This window comes from Eleutherodactylus coqui, chromosome 1, assembly GCF_035609145.1.
Source record: "Eleutherodactylus coqui strain aEleCoq1 chromosome 1, aEleCoq1.hap1, whole genome shotgun sequence".
In the NCBI taxonomy this organism is placed as follows: Eukaryota; Metazoa; Chordata; class Amphibia; order Anura; family Eleutherodactylidae; genus Eleutherodactylus; species Eleutherodactylus coqui.
In genome coordinates this window covers 483,474,802-483,492,702 of record NC_089837.1, presented here as the reverse complement: position 1 = coordinate 483,492,702, position 17,901 = coordinate 483,474,802, and the positions used below count along the sequence as shown (strand labels likewise).

Here is a 17,901-nt window from a genome sequence, read left to right as displayed (position 1 = left end):
TGAAAGTAGGTGACCCACTGAGTCCGGGAAGGTAAGTGTTATACTTACTTTCCCCATTGTTCCCCCAGTGTCGGCACTACCAAGTAGTCGCCCCTTATAAAATTAGAATGGTCGGACTATTTAGCGCACCACCCAATGCTCTGAGCGGCGGCTTTCAGCACTCACACAGGGGGAATGACAGGGGAGGAAAGTATAAAACTTATATCATCGACTCAGCGGTTGACCTTCCAGCCTATAAGCTTAGCTTATAGGGCTAGAAGTTGGTGACAGAGTTTCTTTAAGGACAAATAATCATAAAGCTGATTGTTCGCTCCCGTAGATTTGTCATTGTTTGGCAGCACATCTCCTCAATTACATGGGGAGATGTATAGCCAACCAGCGAGCATTTTTAAAGCATACCCAAGTTCTCAACAGGTTCTCCTTACCCACATTTGTTTCTGTTTGTACCCCGTTTCATGTCTGTAAGTTCTGATTTTCAGGTGGTCTTCCCCATTCTTCTGCTGCCCTGCTGTTCGCAATCCTCAGGCAGGGAGCATGTAGAAAGCCTAGCATTCTAACAGTAGTTAACTGCTCTGCCCTTACTTTCCCTTAAGGTACCTTTACAAGGTATAACTCTAAGCGCAAGACACTCATACCGCTGACCATTGCCCCTGTGTTCTACACAGGAGCAATAGTCGGTTAAGTGAATGGTGTCGAAGCGGGCTGAGGATTGTTCCAACCTGCTTGCCTCCATTCACAGTAAACAGGAGTCGGCTAAAGATTGAGCAACTCCTGTTTACACTCAACAGTCATTCTATTTCAGTGAGCTGCTTTTCACTCCGTGCCTTGTCAGACGCTCATTTGGGCAATTATTTGGACGACTATCGGCCCATGTAAAGGTAGCTTTACTTCCCATGCTGCACTGCATGTCTCTGGTTCAACCAGCAGCTTGGCGCACACGTGTTGTAACAGCAGAGATGTGAAGAATGCAGACTGTCTGTCTGTAGCTCTGTCAGCCTGTGAGTGTAGGGAGCAGCCTGCGCAGATAACCCCTCCCCCAAATCGAGCAATCTGAAATAAGGCTTGGCAGAGGCGTAACTTGAAGCTTCTGGGCCACAATGCAAAATCTATAACAGGGCCCCCAATTAGTAATGCTTTATTCATAGTACTGGGTTCCCTATATGGAGAAGAGAGGCCTTATGGGCCCCCTAAGGCTCTTTGGCCAGGTTGCAACTGCATCCTCTGTATCCCCTATAGATACACCCCTATGGCTATTGGCGCTAGACTAGCCAGGGCAAGTATTTAAGAAAAAAACTGCCAACCTTGTGAGGTTTTATTATGTAACAGAGTTGGTGCGATCAAGCAAAAGCATCTAGTGAAAGGGGGTGCTGTGAAACAACTGTTTGACGAAAGGGGTCACAGGAGAATGTCAAAAATCATTCTAAGAAACAGTCAAGCAAATTGTGACCAAATACAACCCTGGTGCTCCAACTAACATGTCCGAATGCACAACGCGCCATCATTCCTTACGACGATAGGCTATAACTGCAGATGATCATTTCAAGGGCTATTGTTGTCTCAGAGAAAAAGCAAGACAAGACAGCAGCGGGGAAAAAACACTAAAATTGGATCACTGAGCAGCAGAAAAACATCACCTGGTCAGATGAATCCAGATTTTTTATGTACCATGTTGATGGGTGGGTTGCAATTTGGTGTAAGCAGCATGAATCGATGAACCCTTCCTGTCAGTTGTTAAGAGCTGGTCAATACCTCTATCAAATTTGCACAAATCCAATAAACTATTCTGTCCGCATGGGCCAATATTCCTACAGAATGATTGCAACATCTAGTGGAATGTATGCCTGGAATTGTGGTTCTAAAGGTGAAAGGAGGTCCAATGTACTATTAGATGGGTATCTCTACAGCGGCCAAAGACGAAGCAGAACCTGATTACCCAATGGAGTCAAAGACTGAAATTATGGCAACCACTACATGGAGGGGAGAGAAAATGGGCAAAAGGTATTAGATAGGGTTATCCCTACAGTATACAGGGGTGCAGATGTTTTTCACATCAGGTTTCAGCACACTGGATAAATCTGTCCATTCAGTCCATGAACATTGAGCACATGATCTGGCCACTCGCCCCAGGCACCAAAATGCAAGTTCTGTCCAACTTCATCACGCATGTTTGCTGGCAAATTGCTTCCTATAACAAAAATAGCAATGCGAGTAACATGTGTTTAAGGTTTTATAGCTGAAACCTTCACGGAAAATTCTACTTCTAGCTATTGTTTGGATAACATTGGCAGGTTCCAAGCTCGTACAACATGGCCACAGGGTCCAGTAATGTAGTCATATCCCTTGGAATACTAGACATATTGCTTTTTTTTTTTGGACTCAATGAATTTCCAAGGCAGAATGTTAGAAGTGTCTGAAATATAGAGTTCCCCTTTAGGGGATATTAATACATAGACGTTTCAGAAAAGCTGCCCCACACAAGCAATAATTTGTGGACTTCCTAAATGAATACACTAAGTTCTGTGCCTCCCTAGACTTGTACACACCAAAGCCAAAAATGACAGATTTAGGACAGAACTAATTCAACTTTATTAATGTCACACTGGGTAAAAATGATATAACTAAACATCAACACCCACAGTAATACAAGATAATACCCAACCACGTTAACCCTTTCCAATCCACTGTCTGACGCCTGAAGACATTCTGATTGAAGGCTCTACAGCTCCGATGTCGGAAGACGTCCGTCAGGGTATTCCTACTGTATATTACTGGCCGCTCTGTTGTCGGGGGCCTCTACAGCATGTCCCATACCGCAGTACTGGCTCTAGCCAGCAGATGGCGCCATTGTAAAATGGCAGAAAGAGAGAGCCCCCTAGGAAACCCTGAATCCAAAATTGGATTGCAAAGGGTTAATACTGAGCTGGATACACTCCCTGGTTCAAGTCACGCATCAGCATTACTTTGTCTGGGGGTACACATACTGTAAGCAGATGGTCCTATAAGGAGAAGTTAGTGGATGCATCCAAGGGCATGGTTTGATGAAGCGGTAACCATATGCAGTTGATACCCCCGCCCACCTGCGATGGCCAATGGCTGCACTACCTTGCCAATAATGCCGGCAAAAATCACATGGCCATTGACTACCGCAGTAGGCAGAGGTTTGGCCACATGTGGTTTCCGCATCTTGGCATGTACTGTAAGGGACCTTCTACACGGGATGTTTTTGCGCGGCGTATTAGGCATAAAAAAATAGTGCAAGCAATACGCAGTGAATAGAGCCCGTTGGTTTCAAGGGTTAGTTTACATAAGTGTATATTACGCGTGCAAAAAAAACACGCAGTATGCTCTATTGAATAATTACATTAATTGCCCACTGCAATAAATAGGAGCATGGATGGGACTACACCGCAATAAAGTCGGATGCAGATTTTTGCCTCCTCTCTTATTCCAGCAAGTCATTTTTTGGTATCAATATACTGTGTTGTCTGGGATTTTATGTAAGATTTGCGCAGCAGGCTCCGAAGGTAGTCTCCGGTGCAGATGTGAGCCCAATCTAAGGAAACGGCCTTTGGGTAGAATGTTACTTTCTTGGAATGTTGCAACATTTCCAGAAACAGAAATCTCTCACACGGGTGTATTTGCACACTTACTGCACACGCAATATGCAGAGAATAGAACCATTGATGGCTTCGTTCACATGCATGTACTTTCCTGCGAATTTTGGTAGCCCCAACCCTCCCCCATCCGCAGCATGCACTATTTTCTTGCACATTTGCACACCAAAGGTCACCATGGAAGTCAATGTGGGGGTGCAATACGCAAGGAGATGCGTGAAACACTGCGGAATTCCGCTGGAAGAACACCACATCTGGAACACGTTAAGACTAATTAGCCATTTCAATCAGTGCGTCTTTGCTTGCTGTGTGCAAATGAACATGTTTTGCGGATTCAAAAACTACAGTAAAATACGCCGATGCACGTGCAAAAAAGCCTAATTCACTCCGCAAAAACGCAGCGCTAAGGTGCCTGCAAATACACATACGGTCATGTGAAGGAGCCCTTAGTATGCATCATTAGTCTACGACACTGCTGTGTTTAACCAATGCTGCCCATGTGAGCACTACTGGCCAATCAGAGCAGCACGTAGTGTCTTAGACTACCGAAGCGTACGATGTGCATCAGGTAGTCAAAAAAGTGGTGCGGCCATCTTTGCTTCTCCAGGTCCGGAGGGTGGCTTTAATACAATCCTCTCATATGTATCCATGATGTATCATTTTGGACTAGATTTCCCCTTTAAGCAAAGTGCAGTTTAAAGTTAAAAACAAGAAAACATGTAAAAAAAAACTGAATTGCATCATTGTAACATCTGCTGCTCCTCTCTAAATGAGCTCATCCCCCTAGGTTTTCTTCATGCAAACACTTTCCAGCTATTCCTAAACGGGACACATATCAACATATTCGACCCTCGCAACGCAAACAGACATCTTTCACCCATAAACGCGGCTCGTCCGGAACATGTAACAAAAGTGCATATAAACAGCAAGAACACAAAAAGACGACTGGTTCCCCGGACTCGGCTGCCAATACTTAATAGCTGTCAGGATTCTTACAAGTAACTTTAATGCAGAGGACGATGCAAAACTAAAGAGTAGCAGAAGTCAGGAGACTGCGAATGACAGAACTGATGCTGCAGAGTTTTCTTTTCATGGTTCCGGTAACTTGTTTTATTTGGGGGGGGGGAGTTAAACAGAAAATGACACGTCTGGTATTTCTGCTACTGCTCCAACCACAGAATGCTTTTCTATCCAACACACACAGATACTCACTGAGTCAACTACTAATTCCAGACTACTAGCCGATGGGCAACGCTGAACATTTCTCAGTACTTTACGGAATAATTTGAATATTTGATGTAGCGAGGCATAATAGGAATTATATACGGGTGCTGCAGAAATAGATCATTTTTAATGCCATGGCGTTACAAAACCAGTACAGTGATATGAATTGTAAGGACCGGTTTACACGGAACGATAACCGCTGGCTGGGCGACTGAGCGATGAGCGATAATTCTTTCGGTTCCTGCAGGCATAAAAAATCAAGTGACGATCAGCCGGTGTAAACAGGCAGTTTTTCATCTATGAACGACTGCCTGTTTACTGTGAATGAGGGCTAGAGGTCGGAGCGATTGCTGGCCGCTCCACCTCCATTCACTAAGTAATTCTTGCAACTGTTATTGAATTCCTCTGTGATCGCAGGCTACAATGTATCGGCTGTTGAAATGGGATAAGTTGACACAGTGTTGCAATGACTAGTGCTGTGGACTGATGAGGCTACTTCCATGTGTCTAGAGGTGTTAACAGATTCAACTGTGTTTATTGGGGACCCGAAAACTCTGAAGTCATGACAGCAGTCCAGATGTGATAATCCGGGCAGGAATAAAGTATCAGGGGGTTGATAAGCGTGGTTTATTGTTTCCAACAGGGGCGTAACTATAGAGGGTGCAGGGGATGCGGTTGCACCCGGGCCAAGGAGCCTTAGGGGACCCATAAGGCCTCTCTTCTCCATATAGGGAGCCCAGTACTATGAATAAAGCATTATAGTTGGGGGCCCTGTTACAGGTTTTGCATTGAGGCCCAGAAGCTTCAAGTTATGTCTCTGTGCAGCATGGTTTAGGTATGGGTACTGGTGCAGATACAGATAGAGGGGGGCCCCAGCTCACGTTTTGTATCAGGGCCCCTGAGCCTTTAGTTACACCCCTGGTTTCCAAGCTTGCATTGATCTTGAGGTGCAATGGTTAATCGCTTTGTAGAAAAGAGATATTAGTTGCACTTTTTGGATGTTTAATTGTAATGTGGCACAGAGTGTTAGGTCAGCAGAAATGCAGTCCTAAGCTCTCGCTCACGACCTGAAGGTTGCGAATTCAATCCCCGCATGCTTCAGGTAGCGGCTCAAGGTTGACTCAGCCTTCCATCCTTCCGAGGTCGGTAAAATGAGTACCCAGCTTGGTGGGGGGTAATAAATAAATTACCTGAAAGCGCTGCAGAATAACTTGGCCCTATACTAATAACAAGATTTACTTTTATTTCCCTTTGTTACCATTTATGTCATTGAACTGGTTTTGTACTTCCATTGCATTAAAAATGACATAACTACTTCTGCACCACCCTGTGTATACCGTAGCACTGCTTTTTATCCCCAGTGATCTACTTAATTACAACAGTCACTGCTCAGCAAGTTAAAAAAATTAAGTTGGTCAAACCTTCAGATAAATCTATATAACTATGTCCATCCTGCAGACATAAAGGAAAGACCACTACGTAGACCCCTATGGAGTCACACTGTTGTTCTAATTGGAACAAACTCCAGCCTTATGTTACTCAGTTTAAATGCTGCCAGGAAGGCTTGAAGGGTGCCAAATACCACATTAGCAAACCTGTCAACTCCCATTGATGATCATAGATTCATCAACATACCAACTTATAGCAAATAAAGGCTACTGGACACGGACTGACGGCGCTTTTGTAGAGTTTCCCATTGGATGCCCTGTTTTATGACACAAGCCACAAAGAATTTTCCTTCTTTGTGCCCAATGCCAGTCTTCTGCACATGGATACCTTCAGGGCCAAGTGAGCAGTGCGGTTGTCTGCAGCATGGATAGATGAGCTGGATGAAAGTCCAGCAGAGATTCATGCCAATACGGACATGCCCACACTTACATTGCTCATTGAAGCTTTAATCAGTAGTATTTAAGAGTTGGCACACACGACTGCCACAGTGACTCTAAAGAGGGCACACCCCAGCTCCTCCCTATGAGTGATGTGAACCAGTTCTGTGCTCCCCCTATCCACAGGGACCCTATAGGGAATGTGTCTTCAGAAAATATACATACTGTATAAATCAAGTCTTAATATTAAACATATTTAAAATGTTTGGTGATATTTTTTTTCTAATTTTCAATGTCGCAATCTATATAACAAAAAGGATTCTAATATCCTGCAGTTTCTACACTGGCCACTAAGCCTAATAACAGTCTAACATGTCCTGCTCCGTTATAATCACAGGCAGGATTACAATGCAAGCTATTATACAAGGTGAGGCAAAAGTCTGGACACACCCATTCAACTGGTGTAATAATAAAAAAAAAAGGACTTACAATTTGTGGAAGCATTAATTGGAAGGGAGGCAAAATTTTTTGGAGGAGGAGACATTTTTGGTGGCCATTTTGAACATCACCATATTGAGTTCAGCTCAGGATTTTCAAATGGTAAGGGGGTCATGTCATATATCAGTCTTGGCTAGAATTTAAGAGCTGATTCAATGTGGTGGAATTCAAAAAGGCCGCTAAAAACATCTCCTCCACCCAAATATTTATAGATTCCCTCCAAATTAATACTTTCACACAATTGGAAATCAGTTTTGTCATTATTACACCATTTGAACAGGTATTTCCAGAATTTTGCTTCACCCTGTGTAAATAACACAACATTCACCATTCATAATAGGAGTCACAGCTCACCTCCTCTCCCTGTCTGCACAATGATCTCTACACAGGTCAGAGATCATGTCTATAACACTCTCCCATAGAAGTCAATGAGTCAGCTCATGTCCATTGAGTGAATGGGGCATGAGGTTACTGTACAGCATCCCTCTCAATGCTATTTAACTACAGCTCAGACAGGATGGCCGTCCTCAGACATGAACACACAATAGAATTAAAGAATATACAATCAGAACAGAAAAAAAACAAAATGAGAAAATGGAAAATATTTCACTATTTGGTTTAATTAGCATAAAATATATGAGTGACACATTCCCTTTAACATTAGCAAACAAGAGACAGAAAATTAACCACTAACTTTACAAGGGATGGAAGGAGTGGAGTTAAAGAAACACTGAGCTCTTCTTTTCAGGAACGACACAGATTGATTGTGTTGATCGGCAAGAGGAGGAAGGTACTTACGGATTTAAAAAAAATCTATATGGTAAGGTGACATCCCCCGATGCAAGCACCGAGTCATGACTGACTCCTAGGGTGACTTTTTTGGCAGACTGTTTTTGCGAGTTGGTTTGCCATTGCCTTTCCCAGTCATCTTCTTATCCCCAAGCACTCATTTCACCGACCTCGGAAGGATGGAAGGCCGAGTCAACCCTGAGCCGGCTTACCTGAACCAAGCGGGGATTGAGAGCTCACAACCTTCAGGTCGTGAGCGAGAGCTTAGGACTGCATTTCTGCATAATCTACATAAAAAGTTGTTTACTTGCCCTGCATTTACACCGAGCAGTAATTGGGTAGTTTTGATCGTTAATTTGAACCTTAACGCGCCTCTAGTCAACCTTTCTGCCCCCGCTTTCTATTCAGTAACTCGTTACAATACCCATTTACACAGCAGATGAATGATGATTTTTAGGTCCGTGTGAAAGATCTGATCAGCGGAAATTAACAATTTATCACCGATCGTTCGCTCGCTGCACACGGTTACGCATAACAGTTATCAAGCAAATCACTCCATCCAACGATGAAGGATAAATCGTTTGCTTTTCGTTCGGCATTAATTTGATGCAGGCATGAAAATCATCGCTGGCTCGTTCACTAATCGTTAGGTTTTAATAGTGATCGCTCAGTCGTTGTCATTCACTTAGACACTGGAAACCCCTTTAAGTCCTAGAAAACCGCCATAAGGAAAACTGATCTGTCAAATCAGAGGGTCACTAGTGATAATATAATAAATTCAAAATCAGGGGGCATACATTTATATATAGGGCAGTGAAAGGGAGGTGGGGGGGGCGCTTAAAGGGGTTGCACCAACATAGGTGATAAAAGTCTAACAGGCACGGATCTGATTACTGTGATCCCAAGACCAAGGGTCCAATGTCCTCCTCTGTCACTGTGGGGATGCTTCTCCCACCTGCAGTGAGATCAAATGGAATGGAACGCTGGCCACTCCATTCATTTCAATAGGGCTGATGAAAAAAAGCGCTTGGCTATTTCCCTTTTAGGGCTTAGTCACACGGGTGCATCGGCGCCCGTGTGACTGCAGGTAGAAGACGGACGCACTTCAGGACGGCCGTCTCTCTGCAGCGCTGGAAGAAAGAACATGTGACCGGCTTCATTGCCGGTCATGTGTTCTTTCTTCGGCGCTGCGGGGACTCGTCCATCTTGAAGTACAGCCGTCTTCTTCCTGCAGTAAGGGCTCAGTCACACGGGTGCATCGGCTCCTGTGTACAGGTGCCGATGCGCCCGTGTGACTAAGCCCTTAGGCTGCCTTCACGCTGGCGATTAAATCACGCGATTTTCGTGCGATGCGAGAGTGAAATCTCAAAATTATGAAACCAATGATTTTCAATAATTTCCTTCACTTTTGCAATGTTTTCACTCATGTTCCGAGAAAAAATTTCACGGCATGCCCTATCTTTCTGCGTTTTACGTTTTTTTTAATCTCCCATGTTTCCCTATGGAGACAAGTGGCAGCTATGTTTTTGCGAGAAAAAGAAGTGCTAACGCTCAAGAATCACGGGGGGAAAAGTTGTGATTTTGCCGTGATTTTCTTGTGGCGATATCACGGTCGCCAGTGTGAAGGAGCCCTCAGCCCCATTGAAAGGAATGAAGCGACACCATGCATGCGCAGCCATAGTTCCAATCAAGTCTCCTCCTTACTATAGGGAATGCAGCAAGCCCACAAGGAGAAGGCCGGGGCAAACTGAACTCCCGTTCCCCGGATCAGTGGGGGTCTCAGCAGTGAAATTCCCACTGATCAGACGTTTAGCACCTATCCTGTGGATAGGTGACAAGTCTATCTTGGTACAACGTCTACACCCAAGAAGCCAATCTCCGAATTACCAAGTAATGGATGTCCATGCAGACCAATTCCAGTCATGCATTACCCCTGGACCAACAGGCCTTTGGAATGTAACCCAATTAACGGAATGAACTCGCCTCTCCCTTTAAGCTTACATAGTTGGTACTTAAAAAAGTATGAATTCAACACAAGAAAAGTCTTGTCTTCTGATTCATTGAAGTCCCACACGATGTTGCAGAGTGTTTGAGGCACATGGAGAGGATGTGACCTCGGCGTCTCAGAGGAAGTGGTTAAAGGAGCAATAGAACATCCGCAGGGTCTTCTACTAGACGTAATGTATGAATATTTATGGAGGTCAAGATGATGTAACCAACGCACTTCCACCACATTTTACTACCACCAACGCATCGTTCATGAATCCCACCTATGGAGGTCTAAGACACAGAGTACCTTGCACTGAAAACCATGGTTCTCCCAGCAAGCAGAGGCTTAGATTCAACTTGTCAGACTTTCCATGTAACCATTAAATTTCACATATAAATTCGCCAACTTGCAAAAAACTCTTTGCAACCGAACCCATCCATGTGCGAATGTGAACATTAAAATCTCCTTCCATAAATCTGCTTTTCCTCAAGTTTAATCACTATGGTAACTAATTAACTCCATGCACAACTACATATTCCATCCAAATCTGCAACCCTGCAGAGATGAAAAGCCTGTAACCGACTGCGCACCCTGTGCCAAGACTTTTCACTCCGAGTTAGAAATCATAGCGGACCATGTTTTCAGTACCCCGTGGGAGGTCACTGATCCTTACTATAGTCCTGTTCCCTTCATAGATCACTGTGCCCTACAGAAATACAGGTGCCACCTTGGGATCCCAGTAAGAGCTAATTGGACTGGCCCACTAAGACCGTGATGCCACCTTCCGTGTGGACAGGACTGGTGAACTATTGAAAAGCTTGGTAGGGCCGGTTTGCCGAGCTTTTGCAAAAAGTTCAGTTTGGTCCAAATTCATTAATTAAACTCTAAATCTAGTGTATGGCACCTTCTAAGAGTCCTGTAGAACACTCAGTGTGGCTCCTTATGGCTCTTAGGCACCAGTGTTCAGGGCTAGTGTTGAGCGGACCAAAGCAGTAGAACCTCGTTTCAAGTCAAGCTTGGCCAAAATCTCGGTTCGGGGACAGCCAACCCAAACTTTTAGCAAAGTTTGACCCAAAAGAGGGTTTTACTGCTTAGGTTTGCCTAACACTAGACAGGAGTATTGATCCAGCAGCAGCCACTTTTCTTGCTCTCTATAGGGTGATATTTCCACGGGAGGCGCCATTGTTTGTTTTCTATTTTCTCCGACTAATCTCTATAATCAGGCAGACATCTGTTTTACTGTTAAAGAATATGTCTGAAAGCTTTTCCATTGTAAGTATATCCATTCAGAAAAACATACCCCACAGAGTATACAAAGCCGGAGCAGGAAGATCAAATGATAGTATGCAGTCAAACAATTCTATTGTTTTTCTTAAAAGTCGCTGTTGTATTTAAAGCCTCCAAGGAAGACGTTTATTTTGCTATTATTTATTTTAAGAAAATCCATTTGTAAGTATCGCTGGAAATTTACAAGGAGCTTGCTTACCTTAAAATATCTGTGAAAGTAGTTTTCTACAGAGTTCACACCACTTGAAAGCTAAGAAAAAAAAAAAGATATAGGCTCAACCACTTCAGCCTAATACTCTGCAGGCGTGCATGGTTTGGGATCCCCACCAATCAGCTGGTGTATTTGTGTACTGAGCCAATTTCTGCAGGAAGCAAACAGCTCCATTCTTACTGCAATGGCCAGATTTGGTATTGCAGACTAAGTTCCCACTAAAATGAATGGGAACTTGGCCTACAATACCAAGCCTGGCCACTGTAGTAAGAATGGAGCTGTCTGCTTCCTACAGAAATCAGTTCAGCACAATGGCCAGGTGGACTATTGATCAACAAGTGTCCCCGTCCATCTACTATTGATAACCTATCCTAAGGATAGGCCATCAGTAGTTTACAGTTGGACAATCCCTTTGAGTTTAGTGTCAGCTAAAATTCCCAAATCCTTTTTCATGTCCGTTTTACGCTTTTTAATCCACAAGTAATCATATATTGAAACCTATGTAGGGCGTAGAGGGTCGTTAGACTGTCCTTTTTTCCTATGCGCTATGTAGTTAAAGATCCTACATGGGACATACTCAGTAAAGGCCAATACATTTGGAAATCTATGAACGGACACTAATCACAAGGAGCATTGGTCTGGCTTGACATTCAAAGGTATTATTTGCCAATAACTCAGAATTGCACCCATATATCTTCATACAGATCAGGAGGGTTTGCTATGTGACCATCTGGCTTTCTCGTAACTGGAAGGACAAAACCGCCATAATTTCACAACTTCCCAAAAGTTACACAATGCTGATAACATTTCATGATAATTGCATACCAGTGCAAAAATAATGTCTCCTCAGCATTGTGCAGGACCTTATGTACGTTGTGAACCACATTCACACTTGAGTGATGATCGGGAGCCACGTTCAACTCCAAAAGGGAGGAAAGTCATTTTTAGACTAGGTCTACATAGCAACTTTGGGCACAACCCATGGCATTAAGGCCCTGCTACATTGCATCATAATATAAGGGATTGGGGTCAGTCACATTGCAACTTGCAAGTTGCCAGAAGTTGCAAGAAATTCATCAGGTTTGGATACTTTTTGGTCGTTGGGTCACGTTTGCAAGTTGCAACGCGATCACATTTACTTACACCTTTGAACATGCCCAAACATGCGTCATGCCCAAAGTTGCTGTTTGCATTGTTTGGTGGCTAGGACAAGTCTGCAAAAATATATTTTGGCAATACATCAGCACAACTCAGAACTCCCATGGCCAGGGTTTGTGAGCCACATATGGCTCCCGAGCCACTGGTTGGGTACCACTGGCGTAGGAGCTGGTCAATCAACTTCAGACATGTTAGAAATAAAGAAGGTGCCACCATCCTCTACTGTATACATCTGCAGGTAATAAGGGTCCATACAGCCGTGTCACAAGTGGGATGCTTACCTCTTTGCTGTATAGAAGATTAATTTTCTTACTTCTAGTGAAGAGTGAGGAAGAATAAAAAATTGCTTTCTTGTAGACAGTTTATTGCATTTTGGCCTACAGACTATCTGGATTCTCATCTGGTCTCATCAAATGTGCAAAGAAAACCTTACTGAGCAATTCATCCAGATATCTCTACCAGAAGCCCACACATACATAGTTTAGACTAGGTTTCAACTACTGTTGTTTGACTCTGTTGTTCGTCTCTGTCCTTCAAGCCAAACAACAGAAAAACTGGAAGTGCCGGGTCTACCCTATGCTGGACTTGAATGGTGCTGAACAGACCCCATGGACTATAATAGGGTCCGTTCAGACTGCCTCTAGCAAGTGAGAAGAAATTTTCCTGGATGAGAATTGCACAGCACGTTGCACTATTTAATCCGGGACTCCACATCATATCTCTCCTGGAGCCAACAGTGGCTTCCCTTGTGTCCTCTCAGCCGAGTATTCATATGTTTAGAGAGGTAAGCTGCAGGTAGACAGGTTTGACCAATATTCACCTATTTTATGGCCACCCTGAGGGTAAATTCGAGATATACGAGTGGGGCCAAGTGCATCAAGGAGAGGGCTACCACCTGGCCTTTGGACCCAATTACCAGTAAGGCTGATGGCCTACCAGCCGGGTGGCAACCCTACCTACTAGAGGTCTTGATGTATCTTGTTTAGTTGAAGTGCTGGTAAACCAAAAAGGAAGAGGACTACTGCTCCCCGCGACCGGAAAGGAGGGGAATACTAAATATTTATTTTTAGTTCAACAAGTGTACATTAGTGACCGAGGCCTTACACGTCCTCCTATGCACAGAATGCATTACTTATTCAGTACAATGCATAGCAATATAATGCTCAGCATAATAAACAAGGCATCAAAGTTTCATAGAGCCTATATTATTCAGGGCTTACTGATCCCTCAGGTCCCAGTATAAACCTTTAACCCTTTGCAATCCAATTTTGGATTTAGGGTTTCCTAGGGGGCTTTCTCTTTCTGCCATTATACAATGGTGCCGTCTGCTGGCTAGAGCCAGTACTGCGGTATAAGACATGCTGGAGAGGCTCCTGACAACAGAGCTGCCAATAATCTAAAGTAAGAATACCCTGCCGGACGTCTTCCGACATCAGAGCTGTACAGCCTTCAATCAGAATGTCTTCAGACGTCAGACAGTGGATTGGAATGGGTTAATAAAGACAATGCTAGAAATTAACAAACTCCTCCAATAACTCTGCACACTCCGCTTCCATTCCACAAAACATGCAGGGAATGTACAATTCCCATTTGCTCCAGCCCAAATGAAATACCAGGATCCAATGACAGTAGAGGAACCTTACATTATGTCCCAGCTGTTCTCCCCATATCCAGCCTGCAGATCTCACAACCCAACAATGCTGCACTGTTAACAATGACAACATCTGCTTTTGGGGTAACTTTCATTCTTGTGAAACCCAAGCCATTTATTATGCAAGTTCCTTACATCTGTCACAAGGGCTTGGCTGCCAAAAAGTTGACCTCCGTCTGTGGAGGAGACTGCGTGCATGATTAGCTCAGTAATTCCTATATCATATGATAACAACATCACACCCAATTTTCTTTTTGGATCCGCTCAGAGTATATAGAAATATTTATACGCCATGACTTATTCTGCACTCAACGTGTCTAGTAGATCAAAATAAACAGTAGATCACTTACCTCTAAAATCCAAAAAGGAGCAGCACTTCCAATATCTTCAGTGAGATGTACAAGGCTTATACTCCCATGGTTTAAGGACAAAGAAACCCTTTAAACCATGGGGTGGGTGGAATATAAACCTTACACATCTCATTAGAGTGTTGCCCTTTTTTTGTTACTCTGTTGGTCCCTACTGCGGACTTGAGGTTTGGTCCTTGGAAGTGCTGCACCCACTGTTAGCAAACTTTCACTGTGCTGCTTTATTTATTTATGAGGGGGCATCCAAAAGTAACAGAAATCATCTCCTGGTAGGGGGGTGTTACTACCGTGTTTCCCCAAAAATAAGGCCTACCCCTAAAATCAACCCTGCCCTGATTTTTTTATAAGCCCTAAACCCGAAGATAAGCCCTAGCTACAATACATGAAAAACAAAAACAATACTAACCTAGCAGGCGCTGTCCAGGTCCCTCCTGCTGGTATCCGCAGTTCCAGCAGTCTTCCATATAGTTCTCAGTCACTGACAGAACATCGCTTGCTGGTAACGAGGTTTGTAAACCCCGCCTCCAGCAAGCGATTGCTCTGATTGGTTCATCGAGCGCCGTGCACAGCCAATCACTACGGCGCTCGATGAACCAATCACAACCATCACATTGAATGACTGTGATTGGTTCATCGAGCGCTGGCTCTGATTGGCTGACCCACGGCGCTCGAGAACCAATCAGAGCAATCGCTTGCTGGAGGCGGGATTTTCAAACCGCATTACTAGCAAGCGATCTTCTGTCGGTGCTGAGAGCTGCGTGGAAGCCTGCCAAAACTGAGGGAACACGGCGAGGGACCTGGATGGCGCCTGCTAGGCAAGTATTATAAGACATCCCCCAAAAATAAGACCCTGTGCCTCTTTTGGGGCAAAAAGTAATGTAAGACAATGTCTTATTTTCGGGTAAAATGTCTGTGGAACCCTTCTGCGGCGGTACGTCAGCCGATATTGTTGGGGAAGGTTGCGTTAGTGTCCAGTGATTTCTTTTTATTTCAACAAGTCGTTCCGTTTCACCTATTTTGGGACGGCCGACTCATCCGAACAACGTGCAGCTGAGATATTTTGTTTCCTTTTCCACTGCTCAAAGCACTTGTAAAAAAAGTTACACGTTGCAAGATCATATGAATACGACTGATAAGGCAACACTCAGTGCTGAGCGGGTAGGTACGTTGATATGATGGAAGAACCAGTCACTCGTTTGCCCACACAATACTGAGCGTTAGGCATGACACCCTTGCCTCACCCTCCGTATTCCTGGATCTCGTTGAGTCTGTATGTTGTCCATATGAATCAACCATCGCAAAATAGGCGAAAAACTAAACAACTTGCTGGGAAAAAAAAAAATCACTGGAGACGAACGCAACCTTCCCCAACAGCATTGGCTGGCATACCACCTCAGAAGAGTCCGCAGACATCCACCCAGCAACAGGAGCCTGTACTAGTAACGCCCCACTCATCAGAAGAAGTTGGGTACCCCTTTGTATATAGACCACCCATATATCGTCACTAATACATATAAGTACAAGGTGTTCAAAAAATATATACACACTTGAAAATGAAAAATATCTGTGTAAAACCTTGATTACTGGATCTTCATAGACATCAAGGACCTCTGTAAGTCATGTGAGACTTCTACAATCATATTAGGTGCTCAAAGTGGTCATGATGGACATCCAGATACTTCTGATTTCTGCAAACTCCTATCCAAACAGCAGTAGTGCTTGAAACTCAAGCAATCTTCTGACATTTTATTTGGCTCTCCTGTCGGCCATAAGGTGGCTTTAGCGATCATCAGGCATCGTTAGAGACAACGTATTACTATATATTGCCGCCATATATTCAATTTGGATTTTTTTTTTTTAAAGGGAGGATAATCACTATTCAAATGTGTAAACATTTTTTGGAACACCCTCTATTTGTGCTCTTGAGCTTAGGTGGACGGTGCCATGTACAGTAACTTCTATTGTTGCCCCTACCCCTTATGGTGTACCATGCAGCACCCAAATACAGCTAAACAAACATTAAAAGGGTTGTCCAGTTGCAAATGTTTGATGGCCTATTTGCAGGATAAGCCATCAAATAATAGATTGTCAGGGGTCTGCCATCCGGTACGTACAAGCGAACGTATAAACGCATATGGTCATGTAAAAGAGCCCTTAGAGAAACAGCTGTTCTTTCTCTTCCAATATACGTAGTTGTTTGTTCCATTTGTAAGGCTGGGTTCACACGGGGCGGAATTAACGCAGAATTTCCGTGCTGACTTTCCGCACAGAAATTCCACCATCTTAAACCCGATCCTGAGCAGCAAAGTGGATTTGCAAAAATCTCATCCACACTCTGCGGACAGTCCACTGAGGCCGGGCTGCACTGCAACTGACAAAGCCGCGGCATGTCAATTGTATCGCCGTTTCCGCTGCGGGCGCTCTCCTATCTATGGGGAGAGACGGCCGCAGCAGAATACAGGCAGGCAAGTCGCTTCAAAACCCGCGCAGATTGGCGCAGGTTTTGATGCTGCCTTTCTGCTACAGAAATCTTGCTGAATTTTAGTGCGTCCCGCTGCAGAGATTTCGTGAGATTTCTGTGGAATTTCCGCCCTGTGTGAACCAAGCCTAAATCTAGAAGACAACCAATTTGGCTGCTATTACAGCTCTTACACGGGTTGTCAGTCGGCCAGATTTCTGAATGGCTTGAATAGAAAAGGTGTCCATGTATGCAAAAAAATTGCATAGCACTATGGGATCTGGTGGCCAGACATGAAGATAGAGAGAGAGAAAGAAAGAAAAAGAGAGAGAAAGAAAGAGAAAGAAAAAGAGAGAGAGAGAAAGAGAAAGAAAAAGAGAGAGAGAGAAAGAGAAAGAAAAAGAGAGAGAGAGAAAGAAAGAGAAAGAAAAAGAGAGAGAGAGAAAGAAAGAGAAAGAAAGAGAGAGAGAGAGAAAGAGAAAGAAAAAGAGAGAGAGAGAAAGAAAAAGAGAGAGAGAGAAAGAAAGAGAGAGAGAGAAAGAAAGAGAAAGAAAAAGAGAGAAAGAAAAAGAGAGAAAGAAAAAGAGAGAGAAAGAAAAAGAGAGAGAAAGAAAGAGAAAGAAAAAGAGAAAGAAAAAGAGAGAGAGAAAGAAAGAGAAAGAAAAAGAGAGAAAGAAAGAGAAACAAAAAGAGAGAAAGAAAAAGAGAGAGAAAGAAAGAGAAAGAAAAAGAGAGAGAAAGAAAAAGAGAGAGAAAGAAAGAAAAAGAGAGAGAGAAAGAAAAAGAGAGAGAGAAAGAAAGAGAAAGAAAAAGAAAGAGAAAGAAAA

At 43.7% G+C, this 17,901-nt stretch overlaps 1 protein-coding gene across 4 annotated transcripts in view; it reads right to left on the bottom strand.

The window, feature by feature from the left end:
• NCKAP5L (NCK associated protein 5 like) overlaps window positions 1–17,901 on the bottom strand; it is a 79,952-nt gene that overhangs the window by 60,587 nt on the left and 1,464 nt on the right. The window contains exon 1 of one of the 4 annotated variants that reach the window (XM_066585830.1): window positions 11,428–11,443. The exons of the other annotated variants lie outside the window; for them this stretch is intronic. The gene's annotated coding sequence lies outside the window, so the exon portion shown is untranslated. Of the gene's footprint in view, window positions 1–11,427; window positions 11,444–17,901 lie in introns of those variants that run through there. 4 annotated transcript variants of the gene reach the window in all.